General features: G+C 43.3%; 1 pseudogene; it reads left to right on the plus strand.

Annotated features, from left to right (window-relative positions):
* The first annotated feature begins 6,457 nt into the window (after positions 1-6,457).
* LOC149524641 (uncharacterized) lies at positions 6,458-10,613 on the plus strand (annotated as a pseudogene).
* Positions 10,614-22,586: the final 11,973 nt, after the last annotated feature.

A 22,586-nucleotide genomic window follows, 5' to 3' on the forward strand; every position in this document is an offset into this window, starting at 1 on the left:
AAAGCTTCTTTCAAAAGAAGTCTGCAGTGTAGATGTAGCCCTAGATGTTATAAAGATGTCACTCCCATGGTTTTGCACTGGTATTTATCAATGCTTTTTAAATGAGCTCATGTGTACCACTAGCACCTGTCACTGTTTCTACACAAAGAACATTTTGCAGTACCACTGTCCATTCTGACAGAAGTGGGGAGGGGGAGAAAGAGGGAACCAATAGTGATCTGGTGTTCAGTCTTACTCAACCCTACCACATTGTAGTAGCATGGTCTTTTCTCTTCTTTAAACTTATTTTCTTTTTGGCATACCAGCAGGGTTTTGGTTTTTAGTTTGCATTCTGCAGTCTCTTGCCCATTTGAATACTGTAACCGTTGGCCCCCTTCATCTACAGTTGAAGTCATTATAAAGAATCCCACTGATTCAAAGTTCTTGCTTTTGTTGATACAAAATCTAATCCCCCATCATACAGTAGGATACAGCTGGTTGTATAAACATTGAAACAGCTATTTGCATTTAGAAATGTACTTTTTGCAAATACTCGGTCAAGACAAATATTTCTTAGTTTTGATTATTATAAACAGCTTTTATCTCTCAAATCAGATGATAATTGCTTTTTAAAATAGAGCTACTGGGAAGACAAGAGCAAAACCCTGGATTCACTTTCCCCCAGCTTCCTTCAGGGTACTTAGTGCTACCATCAATACTAGCTATTTTTAATAATCCTTTAGCAAGCTAGATCTGCATTCCTGTCCAGCTATTTGCATTCTCTCTTTTTATCTTCTGGGAGATAGCTTTTTACTGTTAAATCACCTTGCACAGCAATTATATATTTAAAATTTGTCCAAAGGTCTTTAGCACTGATTAACCAATATTTTAAATTTTAGTGAATAGTAGCAAAGATGTGTTCTCTATCGCAGGGAAATGATTAAGTTTTTGCTAAATATACCATTAGTAATACAAAGATGAGTTCATGTAATTTGTTATATTACTATCAGCAAAATCCATCACTACTTTTTCTTATAGTGCACTGTCTTAATGCATATTATACATCCAATGTGCAATAGAATTAAATAATAAATATTACTTATGACTTAAAATTAATGCCCTGACTATCTCACCTTCTTATGCAAGCCAAATGGATGCAATTAGAATAGAATGTTGTGGAAAGGGGAGCACTGCCTCTATTTCATCATCCTTCTCCCTCTAACTCCATTATGATTCCTTAAATGGCTTTGGCCTAAGAAGAGAGAGACTAATGGAGGCATCCGGGAGTGCCAGTCCTTCTCATGGACAGCGAGAGTGGGATTTTCATAAGATTCCAGCCTCAGCCTGTTTCTCCTTCAAATGAAGTCAATGGTAAATTGGAATCAATGAAATATTTAGATAATAGCTGAATAGTTTTGAAAACCCTACCCCTAATGCCTACACAGGAAGGCTATGTCAATACTAGGGAGTTATTTCAAAAAAAGTTATTGCTAAATTATAACTCTCAAAATAACTATTTTGAAATAAGCTATTCTTCTTCACAAGCAGGAGTTATTATTTTGAAATAACAAGTCCCTTATTTTGAAATAACAGGCTTAGTAGTATGGACAAATGTAGACATACCCAAATACAACTTTCTCTAGATTCTTAGAGTTGGTGATTTCCTTCATCCACCCCATCTCATAGACTTTAGGGTCAGAAGGGACCATTATGATCATCTAGTCTGACCCCCTGCACAATGCAGGCCACAGAATCTCACCCACCCACTCCTGGAATAATCATCACACCTATATCTCAGATATTGAAGTCCTTAAATGGTTTAAAGACCCCAAGATGCAGAGAAGCCTCCAGCAAGTGATCCGTGCCCCATGCTACAGAGGAAGGCGAAAAACCTCCAGGGCCTCTGCCAATCTAACCTGCAGGAAAATTCCTTCCCAACTCCAAATATGGCGATCAGCTGAACCCTGAGCATGTGGGCAAGACTCACCAGCCAGACACCCGGGAAAAAGTTCTCTATAGTAACTCCTATCATCCCTCTATTGGCCTATTTACCACTGATTGTGAAAGGTCAATTAATTACCAAGATCATGTTATCTCAACAAACCATCCCCTTCATAAACCCATCTAGCTTAATCTTGAAGCCAGATAGGTCTTTTGCCCCCACTACTTCCCTTGGAAAGCTGTTCCAGAACTTTACTCCTCTAATGGGTAGAAACCTTCATCTAATTTCAAGTCTAAACTACCTCGCCTAATGCATCCCAAGATCTTATTAGCCTTTTTCACGGCCATGTCACAATGGCGGCTCATAGTCATCCTGTGATCAACCAGGACTCCGAGGTCCTTCTCCTCTTCTGTTACTTCCAACTGATATGTCCCCAGCTTATAACTAAAATTCTTGTTATTAATCCCTAAATGCATAACCTTACACTTCTCACTATTAAATTTCATCCTATTTCTATCATTCCAATTTACAAGATCATCCAGAACTTCCTGTATGATATCCCGATCCTTTTCTGAATTGGCAATACCTCCCAACTTTGTGTCATCCGCAAACTTTATTAGCACACTCCCACTTTTGGTGCTGAGGTCAGTAATAAAAAGATTAAATAAGATTGGTCTCAAAACTGATCCCTGAGGAACTCCACTAGTAACCTCCCTCCAATGTGACAGTTCACCTTTCAGTATGACCCACTGTAATCTCCCTTTTAACCAGTTGCTTCTCCACCTCTCACTTTTCATATTGATCCTCATATTTTCCAATTTAACCAACAATTCCCCATGTGGTACTGTATCTCTTCCCCACTCAGCCACACAAGGGACAGTTCTTTGGAAAGTTTGTAAGGTCATTCACGAAGGCTGTGTCTAGACTGGCCAGTTTTTCTGGAAAATCAGCCGCTTTTCTGGAAAAACTTGCCAGCTGTCTACACTGGCCACTTGAATTTCCGCAAAAGCACTGACTTCCTACTGTAAGAAATCAGTGCTTTTTGCGGAAATACTATGCTGCTCCCGTTCGGGCAAAAGTCCCTTTTGCGCAAAACTTTTGTGCAAAAGGGCCAGTGTAGACAGCTAAGATTTGTTTTCCGCAAAAAAGCCCAGATCGCAAAAATGGCGATCGAGGCTTTTTTGCAGAAAAGCATGTCTAGATTGGCCATGGACGCTTTTCCGCAAAAAGTGCTTTTGGGGAAATGCGTCTGTGCCAATCTAGATGCTCTATTCCAAAAATGCTTTTAGCAGAAAACTTTTCCGTTAAAAGCATTTCCGGAAAATCATGCCAGTCTAGACGCAGCTATAGAGTTTTCTCTTCTCTCTTACTCTCTTCTGCAGATATCCCTGTAGAAGGGAATGAACTAAGACATTGTAATTCACAGTGATGTTCAGCAAAGCAAAACTAAAAAAGAAGGGGGAAACAAAGACAAAGGAGGCACCAGAAATGTGTAAACTAGAGACAGCATTTTGCACTTCAAGCAAAAAGCATTCCTTTGTGAAAAAAACATTGACAGATTCAGTAAAAAAAAAAAAAAAATTATCCGCCAGTGTAGTTTTGAATATCTGTGCCAGAAGAAAAATTACATATTTGCAGTGTATTCTAGTAGAAAGGGAAGTTGAAGGTCAATGGGTGACTCACTACAATTGTTAGTGCTTGCTGAATTTTACCCTCCAGTTTAAGAGACTCATAATTCATACATCAGTATCAAACAAATCAAAATCAACAACCTCATAAAGGGAATGATTTGAGAGGGAAGTAGTATAAGTGGCAGGAGCTAGTCAACTGAAATCTATGACCTTCACAAGATCTGGAGTGATTTCTCTTGAGATTAGGCCCAATCATTTTTATTAATATATAATAAACCATCTGTGCTCGTCTTCACAGTAACCATTGAGAAATAATTGTAAAAATGGTTTAAAAAGAATTTGTCTATTGTTTATTCAGTTCATGTTCACATTATTTCTCTGTTTGTAGAGCAGTTTGAATAATGGGAGAAGGGAGGGATTTCTCCAAATGTTTGTGCTCGTGGTTGAGTCACTGGCTCAGGACACAGTTCTGTTCCTAGCTCTGCTAGGGTATGTCTACATTACCACCCTAGTTCGAACTAGGGTGGTTAATGTAGTCATACGAAGTTGCAAATGAAGCCCGGAATTTGCATGTTGCTGGGCGCCGCCATTTTTAAATGCCCTCTAGTGCGGACTCCGTGCCCGCAGCTACACGTGGCACGAACTAGATAGTTTGGACTAGGCTTCCTATTCCGAACTATCTGTACGCCTCATGGAACTAATAATATTTAATCTGACTAATAATATTTAATTGTAAGCTGCTGTTAGGATGAATTTATTAAATATGTAAAGTTTGTGTTTTTGAGATTGCCTAGAGCCACCTGTAGACAGACTATTAGGAGCCTTTAGAGTTAAAGCACTAAACAGACGGTAACAGGAAATAAACTCTGTTCAGTTATTCATACCTTCACCATAGAGGCCTGTGTCTCTGGGTACATATGACAAGGTACCCAGTTCTTATAGTAATGAGAGCAATAGAAAAGCCCAAACATTACTGATAAATAAACACATTTCAAAACAAATGTGCAAAAAGAAAAATTAAGTATTTGCACTGCAGCCTAGCAGAAAGGGAAGGTGAATGTTAATGGGTGACTCACAACAATTGTTAGTGCTTGCTGAATTTTAGCCTGACCATCCTTGTGCCTTCTTCATATTTTTATTTGTTCCATTTTTAAAGTATACTTAGGCATTTAAGCCCCTTTCTCTTTCCATGAGATATAATCTCTCTTTAGTCACTTTTCAAAATATTACCACTTCTCCAGACTAATGTCTCCTCATTTAATGAAAACACATTGGCTTCAGTCAAGCACTCCTTCTTGAGATGATATCCCTGCAGACTCCATGGAAAAGAAGCAATCTCTGCAGCACCGCTTTACAAGGTGGTTCTCATGCTTGGGTTCTGTACTAGACTTGTGACTTATAGGAGGCCATTACAGATTATTTTTCCTTTTGTCTGTCTTGTCTTTTCCCATTTCATTTTTTAAATAGAACATCTAAAAGATTGATGAGGTCATACGCATTGTATAGTCCTTATCCCTAAAAAAGTCATAATAAAAGGAATGAAACATTAGGACAGAACCTGTAGCAGTGTTAGTCTTGTAACGCTATTCAGCCATACATCAATTATACATGCAAAGTTAGGATCTTCATCCTTAACCAGGTCATTAACCTTGACCTTGCACTGAAGGTTAAGGAACAAAAATCAGGATCAACTAGTGTTTCTGAAAGTCTTTTCTTGATGAAGCCACAGAGGCTAAGAATAAATATCTCAGAATAGGCTCATACATGGTCTAATTTAGTGTGACGATTCCCGCTTGTCTCCTTCTATTAACAACAATAGCTTTTTCTGCAAAGGGTCTTTTTTTAAAAAGTCAACCAAAGCTGACTACTCAAATGACCAAAATGTACAGTACATTGCATACTATTTTTCAGACAGTTCTGTACCCTCTTTGTAATACTTTATTCTAGATGATATTTTTCCTCATATGTTTCTAAAGCTTTATTAAGGTAAAGATATATCTGACCAATGCTTTCCCAATTCATAGGCTAATTTCCCTGTTAAAGAAGGAAATTAGATTGATTTGGCATGATTTGCTCTACACAAATCTGTATTGGCTATTACTTATCATCTTATTTTCCTTGAAAATTGTGTACAATTTGTTGTATCTTTCCTCTTGTTGAAATTAGGCTGCTTAGACTGTGATTCCCCAGGTCCAGTTTGTTCTCTTTTTTTTATAGTTAGGTATTATTTTTGCCCTTTTCTTGTCCTCTGGGACCTCATTCAACCTGCACGAGTTCTTGATGATAAGTGCAAATGGTTCAGAAATTGCTTCAGGTTGTTATTTAAGTATTCTAGGATGAATTTCATCAGGCCCTTCCATTTGAATATTAACATAGAATTTGTTAATATTTTTAACCTGTTCATTCCCTATTTTGGCTTGTGTTCCTTCCTCCTTGTTAAAATTAATGGATTACTCATCAGGTATATGCTCATCTGGTAACAATTAACATTTTCAATGAAGACTGACAAAAATAGACTTTAAAAACTTTTGACTTCTCTGTGTCATCTGTTATTAGCTCTCCTTCCCCACTAAGTAATGAAACTATACTATCTTTCTCTAAGGCCAGGTCTACACTACACCCAGAAGGTCTGCTTAAAGTATGCAATTCCAGCTATGTAAAATATGTAGCTGGAGTCAGTTTACCTTAAGCCAAGCTTGGAAATTTCTTCATAGTAGGAGGCCAATGGGAGCAAACACTCCCATCTGCTTTCCTTACTTTTTGCAACTGTGAGGAGTACAGTTGCAAAACCATCTTCAGCCTTCAGATTACTAGGTCTTAACTAGACCCACTAAATCAAATACCAGAAAAATGATATCTGGCATGGCAAGTGGAGACATGAAAACTGCTCACTTTCCTGACTGATATGGAGAAACCAACAAGAGGACAGGAGAAAAGTGGCTGTAATAGGAGACAGATACTCAGGAATGCCCAACAGGTATTTATCATCTGCTGTTGCATCCATGCATTGGAGTAACTATGAGAGTGTAGAGTGGGAAGGAGTGAAAGAGTCTTGGTGAGAGAAGGTAAGTAGCTAAGTTGATTATTAAATTCTGGATCCATGAAAAAGGCTTTTAACACACTGGGAAGACAGCAATCTTTCACCTTTGAGTTCTGAGCTCTTCTGCTTGCCCATTTAGTGATATGAGAGGATAATGTGTTAAGAAAACAGGAGTAGGGCAGGACAACACTAAAACTGTTTGAACCTATGACTGTTCATTAGTCTGATTCTTCTTTGCCACTATGAACTATGAGTGTTGCTTTCTGTAAACTCTGAGGGTATGTCTACACTACCCCCCTAGTTCGAACTAGGGGGGTAGTGTAGACATACTCTGAAAGCTAAATTTGTGTCCTCTAACTAGCTTAAACAATTTTTTTTACAATTATCTTTGGAAGTAATGTTCAATAAGCAAAATATTGGATATTGATTTTTCTATACAAGGAAACAAGTTCACTCAAAAATTGAACATTTCATCATTTGCATTTGCGTTTATGATGTATTCAGTCACTCTAAATACTAACATGCACAAAATCACACATAAACACACCTTAGTCACAATAAAACAAAGAGATAAATACAGGAATGAAAAGAAGCGGACATATTGCAATGGAAAATCAATGTGTTCCCATGGAGATTCATGGGTCTCAGATCTGCCATTTGTTATATACAGCATTCAGTGCAAAAAAAAGGTATATACCTTCTGTGTCACTAGTACATGAACTTCCAATATCTTAGAACAGTTCTATGATCATCAAAGGAATACAGGCAGTCCCCGGGTTACGTACAAGATAGGGACTGTAGGTTTGTTCTTAAGTTGAATTTGTATGTAAGTCGGAACTGGTACATATTGTAGGGGAAACTCTAGCCAAACATTTCTCCAGAGCTCAGTTTTATTCTCCCACACCTCACTTCCCTCGGTCCTTTATTCTCAAGCTGAGGTGTCTGCTGAGAAGAGCCGCTCCACGTCTCCTTGGTCTGCTGGGGGTGGCGCTAGCTTCACATCTCCCTGGTCTGCTGGGGGGAAGCAGCTAGTGCGGGGTTGTCTCACCCCGTTTGTAAGTAGGGATCCGATGTAAGTCGGATCCATGTAACCCGGGGGCTACCTGTATAAAGAAAAAAACACAGTAGTTTTTGTTGTTATTTCAGGTGGCTTTTTCCATTTCTATTACTACACATTAACATTCTTGCTGCATTTCAGAACAAGCCAACAGACTGATTGTCACAATGTTAGATCACTATCATCACAGCCGATAGCATCAAAGTAATGAGTTGCTTATATTGAATCTAGACAAAACTGTGTTTGTAATTCCATTGAAAGTCTTCAGGTAAAGCATCTGTCCAAGGCTGAATCATTTAAGCTAGAATACTCCTTTATAAATACTAAAAGTGATCATGTCACTAACAACATGGATATGATCGTATAGATTAAACTTCAAAAATCTTATAGCTACAGAAAACTTTAATACTTTTAACAGATAGGGTTTGATCACCCTTTTCAGAGAATAAAATAATGGAATAAAATTGTGTTTTCCATCTTCTAATTGGATGCTACTCAGGACCAAATCTACAATAACACCCCTTCTAGTCCCCGACCAGGAACCTTCTATCTACTACCCAAAATACACAAACCTGGTAATCCCGGACGACCCATTGTCTCCAGCATTGGCACACTCACTGCAGGATTATCTGGCTATATCGACTCCCTCCTCAGACCCTATGCCACCAACACTCACAGCTACCTCCATGATACCACTGGCTTCCTGAGGAAACTCCAAAACATCAGTAATCTCCCTGAAAATACCATTCTGGCTACCATGGATGTAGAAGTCCTCTACACCAACATTCCACACAAAGACGGATTACAGGCCCTCATAACATCCCTGATAACAACACTGCACACTTGATTACAGAACTCTCCGATTTTGTCCTCACCCACAACTACTTCCAATTCAGAAACAATTTCTATCTCCAAATCAGCGGTACAGCCATGGGCACATGCATGGCACCACAATATGCCAACATTTTTATGGCTGACCTTGAACAACGTTTCCTATGCTCTCACCCCCTAACACCTCTTCTTTACTTGCGCTACATCGATGACATCTTCATCATATGGACACATGGTAAAGAGACTCTTGAATAATTCCACCAAGATTTCAACAACTTCCACCCCACTATCAACCTCAGCCTGGACCAATCCACAAGGGAAATCCACTTCCTGGACACTACAGTAAAGGTAAATAATGGACAACTTTCAACCACCCTATATCGTAAACCCACAAACCACTACACTTACCTTCATGCTTTCGGCTCCTATCCCAGACACATTTTTCAGTCGATTGTATATGGCCAAGCCCTACAATACAACCGGATTTGCTCCGACCCCACAGACAGAGACAATCTCCTACAGGATCTTTACAGAGCATTCATATATCTGAGATACCCACCTGGGGAAGTGAAAAAACAAATTGACAGAGCCAAAAAAGTACCCAGACATGAACTACTTCAAGACAGACCCAAAAGAGAAAATAACAGAACTCCTCTTGTTGTTACTTACAGTCCACAACTCATACCCCTCCAATGCATCATACACAATATACAACATATCTTGGAAAATGATCCCTCACTTTCAGAGGCCTTGGGAGAAAAAACTCTTCTTGCTTACAGACAACCCCCTATCCTGAAACTTATCCGTTCTGATAACCATGCCACAGAATCACATCATAAGCCTCCAGGAACCCAGTCCTGCAACCAGAAAAGATGCCAACTCTGCCCACATATCTATACTGACGAATTCAACACTGCAGCAAACAACACTAGCCACAAAATCAAAAACATCAATCATTTGACTGTTTATCTAGTAATTTGATCTACACCATCAAATGCCAACAGTGCCCCTCTACTATATATATTGGACAAACTGGACGTTCTCTACGTGAAAGAATCAATGGAAAGAAATCGGATATACATAAAGAAAATACTCAGAAGCCAGTGGCAGAACATTTCTGTTCACCTAACTATAATCTCACAGATCTGAAGGTGGTGGTCTTGTCACAGGCCAGTTCCTCAAGCCAAATCCACAGGGAAAGCTTGGAATTACAGTACATATGCAAATTCAATTAAATTAATTATGGACTTAATCAAGATATAGGATGGTGGAACTTTTATCAATGAAGGTGCTAACTACTTTCTGAATGGTTTCCTTCCTGCCTTATCCATCCACTGACTTTGATCTTTATCTACTCAGGTTTATCACCCTTTCTACTGATACTTTATGCATAGAGGTAGGGGGGTGGGCGACAGAACATTTTTCTTTCCCCCCACCCTTCCCTTCTCCTATTTATTTCGAGTTTCCTTATCCTCTAATCATAACTCTGATGTCATTGAGGAGGATCTGCAATGTTTCAGATTTTCACGTAATTAGGACAATGTCATCTTCAAAAAGGAGCATCTGAAGAACTTTTCCATCAATCAGAAATCCATCTTTCACTTTGATCTTCCACGGGACATTTTACAGGATGCTGGCAAACAACTTTGGTGAACAAATGTCTCCCTACTTTACTCCTTACTTAACTTCAATGATCAAGGGGTCAACACAAAGCGTGATTTCCATAGTTGCATCCATTGTGGAATCTTGCATGATTCTAACATACACGGGGAGATGCCCTGAGAAAGGAGAGCATTTAAAGTTGCATTTTGTTTGACTGAGTCAAAGGCTTTTTAAAGGCAAAGAACAACAATCAGAGTGGTGTCTTGCACGCTCTACACCTTTCGGTCTTCTATGTGACCACAAAAATGTGGTCCACTATGGAGAATCCCCTACAAAAACCTGCCTGTTTCCTTGTCTTGTTTTCCTCAAGGACACTTTCAATATGAGCATAGATCATTCTCATAAAGACTTTATAAAGATGAGAAAGGAGACAGATGGGTCAATAGTTGTGAATGTCTTCTTGATCAGCTTTTTTTGGCAGAAGAACAGTTCATGATCTCTTCCAATCTTTCAGAATTCTCCCCTCTGTAATGTACCTTGAGAATCTCTCACTAAGTGCTTTTAAGAGTGTATTACTTCCTGCATAAAGTTCTTCTATGTGTACCTGCCACTCTTTCCAACTTCATATTCTGAAGGACTGCTGCCACTTCTTCGCAGAGCACATCAGGTTCGGGAGTGATGGAGCCCATGTGCAGTGGCTCTACTACTGTTGCGGACAAAAATAGTTCACTATAAAAGCACCAGCAAATTTGTTCCATTTCATGTCTGTTTGTCATTCTTCTAACTTCTTCATCAACAAATGTGCTTGGAAGAGTTTGGCTTAGCTGGATTTCACGCAGAACTCTTCGCAAACTTATTTTCTCTTCAATTGCCTTTTGCTGTTTTGCAAGGGAATGCTGGTCATAATCTTCTATCATCTGTCTCCTCAACGTTTTGCAGATGAGCTTATACTTCAGGTTGGTATCAATCTTGGCTGCCATGTCTCTCCATTTAGCAAGAAGATCAAGTGTTTGCTGGGTAAGACAATTTCTGGACTCACAGTGGCAGCAGTTTTATATTTGTCAAACTTTGCTAAAAAGTGATAGTAGTCGGAATCAATATCTTCAGTTTTATCCATTTCCCAGAACTCAGAGTCAACAGCATACTTAAATATATCCAAGCAGAACTGTTGTACCCACATGCAGTGCCTCACTGTCGCCTTTTTCCTTTCTTTCCATATGATGTTTATTTTGACTCTCACTCAACCACTCAATAAGCTGACAGTAAACAGAAGGCCAATTCTGAAATGACTGTGATATCTATAACCAGCCACCTTTTGCTCACCAGGAAATAATTTATTTCATTTTCTATTACATCATTTGGCTCTCATCAACTCTATCACTTTCCAACCCTCTTCTTGAAAAATGTGTTCATGATATATAGCTGAGAGACATCTGCATAGTCAGCCAGTCTTTGACCTCTTTCATTTCTCATACCTGAGCCATATTGTTCACTGTAGTGTTCCTGATCTTCCTCTAAGCCCAACACAGCACTGAAATCATCAAGCATCACCATGAATGTTGTTTTAATCTGAAGAATCCTATCAAGTTTCCACTTCTTCATCTTCCACAGTGAACGTCGGTGCATAGGCTACAATTATTTTCATAGTGGCCTGTTTGCCTACATTCATCGTGGGTGCTCTGAAATGAGATGATAAAATTATCCATGAAATTATGGTTTCTGCTACCTTCAGGTGCACAATAAATCCAGTTCCCCTGACTTTTCCTTCTGCTGCTACAAGAAGAATTTGTTAGCCAGCTTTCCACTTTGCCATGACTTCCTTTTTTCTTCTGGTTTCAGATATGGCAAGAATGTCAATGCAAATATGATGCAGTTCTTCCAGCAATATATCAAGCTGCTCATCGCTTGAGAGGGATCTCACAGTAAGTGTACCAACATATAAATTAATACAAATGGAAGGTCTCAATACTGCGAGGCTCTTGGCATGCTCTGCCCCCATATCCATCACTCCACTACCATTACCATCACTGAGGAAGTGAAGAAGAACTACACATGACTGAAGGTCATGCTGTTTTATCATAGTGTTCATAGTTGCTGTGACCAAATCATCACCTGGTGGTCAACCTTCTCGTGATGAACTTCTCTGTACTTTGCTAGGCTGGTACTTGGATGGTGAACACAGAGTCCGCTGCTAGGGCCATACTCAAAACCTTTCCAGCTTGGTAGAACCTGTTAGAGTTTACGCTCCGCTGGCATAGCCTTTGAGATTCCAGGGTCACCTCCATGCCACGATTAGGCAACGGAATAGGATTTTAGTATTATGAGTCTCTCTCTCTCTCTCTCTCTTTCTCTTTATCTCTCTCTCTCTCCTCTCTATCTATGTATCTATCTGTCTATCTATCCATCTATCCCCCTGAAAGCTCATGACACTATGTGTGACAGGGTCAGAACAGAGGGCTATAAAAAAGTAGTGGGGGGAAATTTATTCTGAGGAGGGATCTTTGTTTCCAGAGTAACAGAGAGGGGCTGGTTTGTGACCAGCAGAAGTAATCAGGGGCAGTGAAACACTTGGGGCTACTTGACCAGGCCTGCAGAGTCAGGCCAGCATAGGTTAATTAGGACACCTATGAATGCCATTTCAGACTGGCTATAAAAGAAAGCCAGTTCAGACTGGTTATAAAAGAAGCTTTGCCTACAGTTAAGGAGCACGTGTAGCTGAGAGGAGGAGAACACCGTGGGAATAGGAGGAAAAGAGACAATAACTGAATACTAGGAGGATGAATCAGAGAAAAAAAAGGTGTGAGGAAGTATTTCAGGGGTCTTGGATCTGTCTTATAGCTGGTGTCAGGGATTCACACAGGCAGCTACAATTACAGGGCACTGGACTGGAATCAGGAGTAGAGGATGGGCCCAGGTTCTTCCCCAAAACCCACTTCCCCATTTCTACTCGGAGATAAGGATTGTGGACTTTATTGTCCATTTTACTATATGCTAGCCAATAATGAAAAGAGCTCAACAAACAGCAAACTAAAGTCCTAGGTGTTGTGTTTAAAACTGTGAGCTGCTGTGAGCCTCTAAGGCAAGAAAAATCCACCAGGAAGAGCAGGACCCACCGAGTTTTCATAGGAACTCTGTCAATTTGTGTGTGTGTGTGTGTGTGTGTGTGTGTGTGTGTGTGTGTGTGTGTGTGTGTGTGTGTGTGTGTGTTAGACTCTCTGAGACAATAAATGTCTGGGTTGCTGATATCAACTACACATCATTCTTCATACCACATTGGCATCACAGATAAACCTGGGGAGGGCAAGACGGGCCCACAATTTAGAGTGGTCAAAGAGGTCTTTGTATAATGGTAGGTTTGGGTTTTCTCAACCATTCTGGTTATAGCATTCTCATGACAGAAATGTGGAGGGGTGATTTGTTCAATATTACCTGTAGTAGCAAGCTATTTTAGTATGTTAGACCTCAGAGAGAATTTTCACATTTGTTAGTTATCCTCTTAATGAACATGTCATTAATATAATAACCATTTAAAACCAATAACACTGGAGACGTCACTATTCTATAGCCTTTAGTCAAAGAGCAATATCAAATTTGATTGCAATCTGAGATACAGCTACATCAGATTTGTGAAGAACAGCTCTTTTTGGGTATGTCTACACTACAAAGTTAGTTCAAACTAACGGACGTTAGTTCGAACTAACTTTGATAGGCGCTACACTAGCGTTCCGTTAGTTCGAACTTAATTCAAACTAATGGAGCGCTTAGTTTGAACTAGGTAAACCTCATTTTACGAGGATTAAGCCTAGTTCGAACTAGCTAGTTCGAATTAAGGGCTGTGTAGACCCTTAATTCGAACTAGTGGGAGGCTAGCCCTCCCCAGGTTACCCTGGTGGCCACTCTGGCCAACACCAGGGAAACTCTATTGCCCCCCTCCCGGCCCCGGAGCCCTTAAAGGGCCACGGGCTGGCTACACAGTTTGTGCCAGTTGCAAGGCTGCCAGCACCCGTGCCAGCAGACCCTGCACCTACCACACTATGAGCCAGCCACCCGAGGACACCCAGCCCTCCACTGCTCCCCAGGACCAGCCTGGCGGCTCCCAGGAGCCTGCCTGGGGGCGCAAAAGGCGGGCGCCTGCTTGGTCAAGTGCGGAGATCGTGGACCTCATCGAGGTTTGGGGGGAAGCCTCCAATGTCCACGATCTCTGCACTAGCCACAGGAACGCTGCCATCTATGGCCGCATGGCTGCCAGCCTGGCCGCCAGGGGCCACCAGCGCAGCCAGGAGCAGGTGCGCTGCAAGATTAAAGATCTGCGGCAGTCCTACTCCCGGGCCTGCCAGCCAGGGGCCGACCCGGAGGCCTGCCCCCACTTCCATGCCCTGGACCGCCTCCTGGGGGCTCATGCCGTCCCTGCCCACCGGGACGTGATAGACCCCCAGGGCAGAGGGCCCGCTCCTGGAGATGGAGGAGGAGGAGGAGGAGGGCTCTGAGAGCCAGGAGCTTGCCACCAGCCTGCCCGAGACCCGGGACCCCCGAGGCACCCCACAGAGCCGCTCGCCTGTATCGTCCGAGGCCGGGGAGGCGTCCACATGTGAGTACCATCGCGTTCCCCTTATGTGTACACGGGGCTGGGGCAAGAGGGAGCCCCAGGACTGTGCACCTGGGCCTTGCCCACCAAGGAGCAGCAGCTGGGGATCCTGCAGGGGCCCTGGCCTTGCAGAGGGGAGCTGGGTTTCACACACCTGGGCCCCTGGGGTAATTGACCGCTGGTCTTGTTGCACCACAGCTGCAGCACCTGGGCCTGCAGGGCGCACCACACCGCCTGCAGCAGCTGCCCGTGCCCGGGCAAGCAGGAAAGCCAGGAATGAGGAGGAGTACCAAAGGCGGCACCTCCGGTTCATGGATCACCAGCTCCGCACCCAGGACCACTGGGTCCAGGAGGACCTGAGGCTGCGCCGGAGGAGTCTGGAGGCCCTGCAGGAGCAGGGCTGTGCCCTGCGAGGGCACCTCCAGAGCCTGCTCGACCGCTTCCCATTTCATCCTCCCCCTGCTCCTCCTGCTCCCCCTGCTCCTCCTGCTCCCCCTGCTCCTCCTCCTGCTCCCGCTCCTGCTTCCGCTCCTGCTTCCTCCACACCCCCTGTCCCTCCTGCCCCCCCCCCACAACCATTTCCCACCGACGCCCCCGGACCCGCAGTGTGGCAAGACGGGAGAGGCAGCCGGACTCCCACCACTGAGCTTTCCTTTCCCTTCCTCCCTTCCCTCCCCTTCCAGCTCCCTCGTCCCAGGTTTCCCCCTCCCCTCTCCCTCCCTCCCCCCACCCCACTTATGTTAAATAAACATATGTTTTTGTTTGAAAAACAGGTGTCTTTATTTTACAGTAGGTAGGGAGGGGAAAGGGGAAGGGGGGTAGGGTGGAAGAAGGCCTCAGTGGGGCATGCAGGGAGAGGTCAGTCCTCCTCCTCCACCAGGAAGCTCTCCCGCAGGGCTTCCCGGATCCGGATGGCCCCCCGCTGGGCTTCCCGGACGGCGGCGGTGCGGGGCTGACCGTAGTGTCCAGCCATGCGGTCAGCCTCAGCCATCCAGGCTGGCAGGAAAGCCTCCCCCTTTCGCTCACACAAATTGTGGAGCACACAACATGCTGCCACCACGGGAGGGATGTTGTGCTCAGCCAGGTCCAGACGGGTGAGGAGGCATCGAAAGCGGGCTTTCAGTCGCCCGAAGGCCCCCTCCACCACGATGCGGGTCCTGGTCAGCCTGGCATTGAAGGCCTGGTGGGAGGGATTGAGGTGCCCCGTGTAGGGCTTCCTCAGCCACGGCTGCAGTGGGTAGGCGGCATCCCCCACCAGGCACACGGGCATGTCCACGTCCCCGACCCTGATGTGGCGGTCGGGGAAGAAGGTCCCGGCCTGCAGCTGCTGGCACACGGAGGAGTTGCGGTACACCCGGGCGTCGTGTGCTTTGCCGGACCAGCCCACATTAATGTCCGTGAACTGGCCCCGGTGGTCACACATGGCCTGCGGGATCACAGAGAAGTACCCCTTTCTGTTGACGTACCGGGACGCCTGGTGTTCCGGGGCACGGATGGGGATGTGCGTCCCGTCGATGGCCCCCCCGCAGTTGGGGAAGCCGAGGACGCCGAAGCTCCGGATGACGGCATCCGGGTCGGCGAGGGGGACCACCCTGCGGAGCAGCATCTGGTTGATGGCCTTGACCACCTGCAGAGAGAGACACAGCAAAGCGCCAATCAGTGGGGCGCCTGGGTGGCTGGGAGCGTTCGTGCCCTGGCAGTGCCCCGTGCCCCACTCCCGGTAGCAATCCCCCTGGCGGCGTGTAGTACGGCCGGGACAGACCGACCCCTCCGGTGCGGAGCGCTTTCGCCTCATCCCGCCCCCCTTTTGTCCCTGGGGCGGCCCATCCCCTCCTCGCAGCCCCCCTCTCCCCCAGCTTGGTGGCTGACAAGTGCCATACCTGCATGAGCACCGCTCCGACGGTGGATCTCCCCACGCCGAACTGGTTTCCGACGGATCAGTAGCTGTCCGGCGTGGAAAGCTTCCAGAGGGCGATGACCACCCGCTTCTGGAGGGGGATGGCGGGCCTCATGCGAGTGTCCCTTCTGCGCAGGGCAGGGGTGAGCCACTCGCAGAGCTCCAGGAAGGTGTCCCTCCTCATCCTGAAGTTCTGGGTCCACTGTCGGTCCTCGCAGCGCTCCAGGATGATGCGGTCCCACCAGTCCGTGCTGGTGTCCAGAAGCCAGACGCGGCCGGGCATACCGGTGCCGGGGCGCCGCCGCGGCTCTTCCATGGCCCCCAGGGTGGCCAGGCGGAGAGGCAGGGGGCTGACGTGCACCAGGTGGTGCCAGGCAGCCTCGAGCCATTGGTGGCAGGCTTGCAGCAGCAAGTCCAGAAAGTGCACCAGAAGGTGCAGGGCGAGCTGTGGCTCCATGTTGCCACCTGCGGCGGCCCCCCCGAAGGGAAGCACCAACACAGACGGGCACAGAGACCAACGCTTTGCTGTCCCTCGGCGAGGTTGGCAAGGAAGCAGGAAAAGCTGAGAACCAGCTGTCCAGGGGGGTCCCTTTAAGCTCGAGCCTCAGATAGCCTCAGACAGCAGCCACACAAAGCAACTATTGACCTGATGCCCTGCCGGAACCATTTTCAGCCGCCCTTAAATGCCCCCCTGCGTCCAATCAGTGTGGACGCGCTAGTTCGAATTAGCAAAACGCTAATTCGAACTAGTTTTTAGTTCTAGATGCGCTAGTTCGAATTAGCTTAGTTCGAATTAACTAATTCGAACTAAGTTACTTCGAATTAGCGCTGTAGTGTAGACATACCCTCAGAGAGTTATTCTGACTGGGAATGGTCTTCTCATTAAGAACATATGTGGGGTTTCAGGCACATTCTTTTTGATTATTTAGTGTGGTTCTCTTACTTGAGATATGTCATTTTGCCAGAAGTGTGAGAAAGTGGTTTGGTTTCTGAGATACTACAGCTCTATTTCAGTCTGATTACTCATCACTGTTGATCAAAAGAAGAAAATCAAAAGAAGGTACTACCATATTCTAAACAACCACTGAACCTAGTCAGCAGGCATTAATCAACAATATGAGTTATTGTCTGTGTTGCACTGTAGCTGCACAAAGGGCTGTCACAAAAGCCCCAGTGATACTGGTGGATTGCACAGAAACTTTGCCAGTTCCAAACTTGTTCAAAAGGAATTATTTTTGAGAAAGCAGGTCAAAACCAGGCAGGTAGATTGTGGGAGCAGTGATGAGGGATGGATTGGGGATTATAACAGATTCCACCCTAACATCCTGGCATAGCTGATGAGACCACAATGGGCGATGTGTCAGCAAACATGCAGCTGCTGATTTTAAAAGGTCATTGTGCAATAGCAGGCTTCAGCTGATTCATACTTGCTCCAGTTACTTGCAGTGGTAACCTCTCATCTGATATGAAGAGGAGTGCTATTGCTCAGAACTGAAAGCCGTGGGAGTGGAATTGCTGCAAAGTGCTGAGATGATGCATGTGCAGCACGTAATTGCATATACCCGTTTGGTGTGTGACAATCAGCTCCTTACTGCTGGGAAATATTATACCACCAAATACAAGGTGCCAAGAGATGACCATTGGAATTAACCATTGCAGCAACCTAGCTCGGGATATGGTGTTTCTCTATTATTAAAGGCTGAAATACTGTGGAGAGAAATTAAAACCTCGGCACACAAAACATGACTAAATCTTATGAGAAAGTGCAGCAAGAAACACAAGAGTGAGAAAAAGTATAAAAGCCTATATTAGAAATAAGTAAAAAGTATCAATATTCCTGCCAACGCTGTTCCCTACTGTGGCACTCCGAGTGCAGAAAGTGGGGGCCCACAAGAGTGCCGTAAATACCTTGCCTCTATAGGCTTCTACTTAAAAAAACCTCTCCAAAGTTACAGATTCTCTGGGCTTGGGAGACAGGCTACCATCATCAGGCATTTGAACTTATTTCAGAGGGGTACCCGTAAGCTCATTTACCACAAGTGAACTTGAAGAAAACAAACTGCAGTCTCTGGTAGCTGACCTCTCAAACTTAGGCTTGCATACACAGACCTCCTATTACCTTCCAGAGCATAAGAATCAAATCATCATCTTAAAAAAGATGATTTTATTAATAAAAACCAAAAAGATATACAGTAAAACTCCAGTTGTCCGACATCCAGTGGTCTAGCACTCCTGCTAGTCAGGCACCACCTGGAACCCGGATGTGCTCCAGGCAGCTGGACAATTGGAGCTGCTCTGCCCCAGACTTCCCCGAGTCAGCCGCTGGTCAGTTTCAGCACCGGCTGACTTGGGGACACAGCAGGAGTGCTGGGTTGGTCCCATAGCGCTGCCCCTTGGCGCTGCATGACCAACCTGGCAGCACCCTAGCTGCTCTGCCCCGGGCTTCCCCAAGTCAGCCAGTGGTCAGTGCCGCCCCCCCCATCCTCCCCACCCTTCCTGACCCCAGACCCCTCGTAGCCCCCCCTTCCAAAAGTCTGGCATATTTGATAATCCAGCACCCCCTGGGTCCTAAAGGTGCTGGATTATCGGAAGTTTATTGTACTTGATAATGCATACTCGGTTGGTAGGTGTTACAGAGTGAAGCCTGCCAAGCTCTATCTTTTCCTATTCTCTCCTTTTTTCTATATTTTAATAGAAATGCCAGGAATGCAAGGCTCTGTATGAGTTGGCTTTAGCAGTAGTGTAGTACGATAAGTAAGGGTTAATCATCTTCTAGAAATTATATATGTTCTTAATATCTTTTTAGAAATTATGAAAAACCTTGTGGCAAAATTTTCACTTGGGTCAGTACACAGATGGGGTCTGTGACTCAGTGCCTCGTGAGTCTAATGCTGCAAAACTCAGCTAACTAACATTGTGGATTAAGGAAACAGGAGGAAACAGACCCTCTTGTATCTAACTGTAAAGTTCCCACTTTTTCCATGTCTGGAAACAAGTCCAAGGGGACAACAGGTGATTTTATTCATGCATATTCAAAACCTGTCTCAAAATCATGGGTGTGTACCCATAAAATCACAGGGTGTGGAAATATGGTTTTTAATCATCACAGGCTGGGTATTATGACACAAAAAGAAGGATAAAAGCTATGGGAATAAGGAAGCCTGGGGCTCGAGCACATGCTCTATCTACTTCTTCATCAAGTATTTCTGGCATACAATAATTCTCTGGCAATATACAGGGGATTAAAGACCCTTAGCTGGCCAGGTTAGAATTCCTTCAGTGCAGACATTATTTAACATAACTCCCGTGGATGTCTTACCCAGGGCCCCACATAATAGTGTAGGAGTTGTGATGGGGGAAGGGCATTGCATAGAACCCTATGGGGATTCTGAGGAATTGTGAATTGTGGAACTCCCCATAGAAAGTCTAGAAAGGACTACCATAAGTTAAAGCACACCCCTGACCCTAAGTAATGCTGGGGAAGACACTGAACCCCAAGCATCCTGGAATCCTTAAAATCACTTTGCCCAGCATTCCTTTGGCTTGCATCTGTGTGCGCTGCTGCTTCAAGAGACAAGGCATACAATCACGCTGAGGGGCTGTTGTACATTTCATAAAGATATATATTGAATAAAGTCAGTGCTGTCACATTGCAAATGACCTCCTTGCTGAGTAGCTCTTGACAGCTAATGAGTGAGGTTGGCTTTTTTTTCAAACATTGGTCACTCATCATTTATTGAAATTAGTTGTTCTGTGTCAGATTCCGTTCAGTTCATTCCAAACCAAAATATGATTGGGGGGGGGGGAGGCTTTTCTAGTATAAATTGAGTGTTTCTGTCTTTGCTGATTATATAGTACAGAAGGTGTGTTATGTATTATCTGTCAACTATTGTAAGTTTGAAGGCGTCCACTTTTCAAGTTCCTTCAATTGAAGATAAAATAATTAGAGATTTGAGCATTAAATGATATCCCTGAACCCACTCCGTTTGCAGAAGTGATAAAAAAGAAGAGCCAAGATTGTAAAACTAAATTGTAGAGAACAATGAAATGAAGGCAGCTAAATTGCTCTGGAGCTGGAGAAGTATCGTATATTGATCTGTTGATTAAGATGTAGAGACCATTCAAGCAGCAACTCTTCCATTATAGTCCATAGGGAGGGATAATATATGCTTCTTTGAACTATTTAAATCATAGTTTATGAAAGTCGTATGTTGCATCTCAAAACGAGACAATTGTATAGTAAAGATAGTAATTAAATGTAAAAAAGGCCTGGAATTTTGACTTCTGCACATCCCATTTTACAATGCTGCGATGCTCAGTGAAAAATTGATATATATTTTGTTTGTTTGCAACTTAATAATCTATTGTCGTCTTCATCTGGAGTTAATAAAATGGATGGTAGACAGGAAACAAATGCAACATTGAAATAATCAGGATGACATTTGGCCTGTATGTTTCACTGATAAATATGAATGGATAGAGAGTAAACCACTTCCAGCAGGACAGGCAGTACTTAATTTGTGCCAGGTCTTGCTATGGTTGAGCCCCAGCATCTATGGGCTTACTGCATCAGTTATGAAAATAAAAAAAAAATTGCTTGGGCCCTGGCACCTAAATCTCTGGCACTTCTTTCAGTACAAAATAAGCTTGGAGAACAGTCAGTGAAAACTAAGATCCTTTAAATGATCGTGTAAAATATGCTAAAGCTGTTTTACTATATTCTGCTTTTCATTATAAAATAATAAACTCAATGTAATAATCATATGGTATTAAAGATGATTAGATTGGCTGTTGCAATATACTGTGTTGTATTCTTTAGCACTGTTCTGCAAAACAGACTAAGTTCTGATTTCATTTACTTTAGTAAAGATCTAGACAAATCCATTTACAGAAGTGGATTTACATGGATATAACTGAGTTTGGCCAAGTGTGACCTAATTATCATAATATTTAGAAATTTTTCTTTTAAAAATATATTAATATGATAGTTATATAGAAAATAAAAGAACTCTGCTCAACAAGTAATTTACATATAAAGCAACAATTATATTTCTCATTTCAATATAAGATTGAAACTTCTGGTAATCTTTATACAATATATGTAACTACCTAAGCACATACATATACAACATTGTCTCAACTTTTTCTTTATTCTTGATTTTGCTTTATGCCCTTTTTTCAATATGTGCTATAAAAACAATTTGATTTTTTAAAAATGACTAAACATATGAAATTTTATTCTATGAAAAAGCCAGCATGCTAAAAAAAGACAAGCCATGCAGATGGTAAATTTTATGACACTACTACAGAGTGAGCTGCTACTATGAAAGTGATTACCAAAGAGAAAAAAACATAGCAGGAGCATGTTGAGGCAATGCTAAACAGGTTCTCTCCCCCTGAGTGTATAAGCAGCAACCACATGAAGAGGCTAGATTGTTTCTTCAATCATCCTAAACTACAGGTAAAATGGAACCATGAAGTGAATCTGATGACAATGAAGTGGTATTACTAGAGGAGGCAGAAACTCAGAGCAATGCAAAGTTAAAAAAAAGAAAAAAGTGGAAAATACAGGACTAAACAGAGGTCTACAGAAATCATGTTTCAGAAGTGATACTTATGATGGACAAAAAGTGAGTTGCCATTTACACCAGTCTGTAAAAATCATTTTTTTACTGTAGAGCAAATGATGAAAGTGCAATCTGCTACTTTTGCAGAGGGACTGATGGTACAGACATATAAATCCTGATATAATAAATATTTTTTATAATGCCATAGGGAAAGCAGCCAACTACCAATACAAAACAAAACTGAGAATGTTATTTTCTTCACATCCACTCTTCAAGGGCTATGAATGGATTACATGTGATATAAAACATGAACAAAGTTTCCACCGAAAGGTCTTACTGCTCTTAAAAAAACAGTCTATAAGATATTGGAAAGTGTTTTTAGGATTAATGGAAATTTGTCAAAATGCCTGCAGTCCCCTCCATTCTTAGAAGCTGAAGTCTTATCTGTCTTCTTG

This window comes from Pelodiscus sinensis, chromosome 3 (genome assembly GCF_052426305.1).
Source record: "Pelodiscus sinensis isolate ZL-2025 chromosome 3, ASM5242630v1, whole genome shotgun sequence".
In the NCBI taxonomy this organism is placed as follows: domain Eukaryota; kingdom Metazoa; phylum Chordata; order Testudines; family Trionychidae; genus Pelodiscus; species Pelodiscus sinensis.